The 1,943-nt window shown below is 48.9% G+C and overlaps 1 long non-coding RNA gene across 1 annotated transcript; it reads left to right on the top strand.

Annotated features, from left to right (window-relative positions):
• The first annotated feature begins 56 nt into the window (after positions 1–56).
• On the top strand, positions 57–1,928 carry LOC107199942. The gene is made up of 3 exons (XR_001519392.2): positions 57–178; positions 676–835; positions 1,414–1,928. It is a non-coding gene; the product is annotated as an uncharacterized LOC107199942 (long non-coding RNA).
• Positions 1,929–1,943: the final 15 nt, after the last annotated feature.

Below are 1,943 nucleotides of genomic sequence, written 5' to 3'. Positions count from 1 at the left end.
TAGCCACCTGATTGGTTCTTCAAAACTAGCCACCTGATTGGCTCTTCAAAATTAGCCACCTGATTGGCTCTGCCATGTCCCCACAGGACCGCCCCTGCAGGCCTTGGGCTGTCCCAACCCAACTGACAACCAGACTCCGTTAAACCAAGGCTCTGAGAAAGAGAATAAAAGCCTTCATGTGAGTCTAAGAAGCCAGAACATGTGGAAATTGGACCCGAAGTTTCCTAAGTACAGGAGAGACTAGAATGGTGCCTTGATGCTCCAGGAGGGAGAAGAGATCTTCTTTGCTAGGGGAATGGGGACTTTCCCTAGGATAGGATGGAGATTCTGTTCCCACAGAAGTACAGAGATTTCCCATCATTTCAGGCTTTCAGTAATTCCAATTTCAAAAGCAATTTTATCTGCCTCTTCCAAATTTCACTGGACATTTATTTGGTTTGAATTCACAGCTGTTGGCCTCAGGTCTGTGGTCTGTGCTCTGGGAAAAGGTCTTTGGAAGAGCTGTGAGGAAGGTCATGGGAATGAGTCCTCTTAGGTCATTGGTTTCCTATGCACCAGGACATAGTGAAATACCCCAGGTATTGAAGGGTGGCACAGATTTAAGAATTGTTTTCAAGAGAAAGGTAGAGGAAATGTTATCTCCTGTGTTTGGAAGCAGCCCCTCTGCAATTTCAGGAACACAGAGCCCAGGTTTCTGCACCATCTGAGGTCCTGCATGTCCCCATTGCCTTGGTGTCCCCTCTGCAGCCCTGAGAAGACCCAGGAGAGGCAACAGCCATGAAGATCCTGTTCCTGCTCTTCCCCGTGATCCTCCTGTTGGCCCAGGGTGCTGCAGGTGAGAGAGAAGAGGGGAAATAGGAGAAAGTGTGAGCACCCGACAGTGGGAATTCAAAATCCCAGGAAATTTTGAAATGACCCTGCTTGTGGGGATGATAAGAAGGTAATGGGGTATTGAGGTCAAAGCTGTTTTTTGAAGTGAATTTCCAATTCAACACTGATTCGGGGTGGAGAGACCCCATGGGAAAACAGCCTGGCCTGTTCTGTAGGTCAGGAAAGGGTTTGGTTTCAGATTCCAAGCCTACACCCAGCTATTCCTGTTTAGGAGTCTCTTGCCCTGCACAGGGATGACAGAGAGCCCCAGGGGTGTTTGGATGATGCTGCTTCATGGGACACAAAGGTGTCCCTTTCTTATCCAGTCATTCATCCAGTGAGTGTCCCAAAACCATCATCAAGGGACGATCCTTGCAAGGGCTGGAAAAGGACTTTCCATCAGAGGTCACACAAATCATGGCACAGCCAAGACAAGGATGTGGGTTATGAAGAATCCCCTGCCTGCCAGCAGGAATGCAAGCACACCCTGCTCTGCCAGATTACTGCTGTGATTATTCTGTGTGTCTTTCCCTGTGGAAACAGGCAGTATAATTCAATGTAGAGAGAGAAGAGGAATCTGTTCTTTTGTAAGATGTCGTCCCCCTCTAAGAACTATTGGAAAATGTACAGCACTAGCTGTGTGCTGCAGAAGGTAAGATCTAGATTTCCTGACTGAGGAAAGAGTTTCTTCCTTTTTCCTCAGAAGGATCTGTTACAAATTCCTTTCTTGACAACTCTTGATAAATAATCTCCTGCATTTATGCTTTAAGAGAGATGCCAAAAAAGGAAGGGAAAAATTCTCAGGGGTTTGGAGCTACCCTGAGTGAGGATGAAGGAGATGCAGGACAGCCAAGGCCTTCCCACTCACCCAAGCAACTAAAGAGAAAAACCTTCCCTGTCCTTGGGCAGCACTGAGGACACGATCCAGGTCCTGCTGCACCTGCACAGAGCTGGAGCCAGGGCTGCCAGCACTGAGACAGCCCAGGTCCAACCTGTCTGCACCAAGGACTGCACCTCACCTGCCCTGAGCCTGAGGCTGCTGCACCACACCCTGGGCATTGCAGGGCAGGGGG

The sequence above is a fragment of the Parus major genome, chromosome 2 (genome assembly GCF_001522545.3).
Source record: "Parus major isolate Abel chromosome 2, Parus_major1.1, whole genome shotgun sequence".
In the NCBI taxonomy this organism is placed as follows: Eukaryota; Metazoa; Chordata; class Aves; order Passeriformes; family Paridae; genus Parus; species Parus major.
The sequence above is the reverse complement of the archived record's forward strand: the minus strand, read 5'-3'. Positions and strand labels throughout refer to the sequence as shown.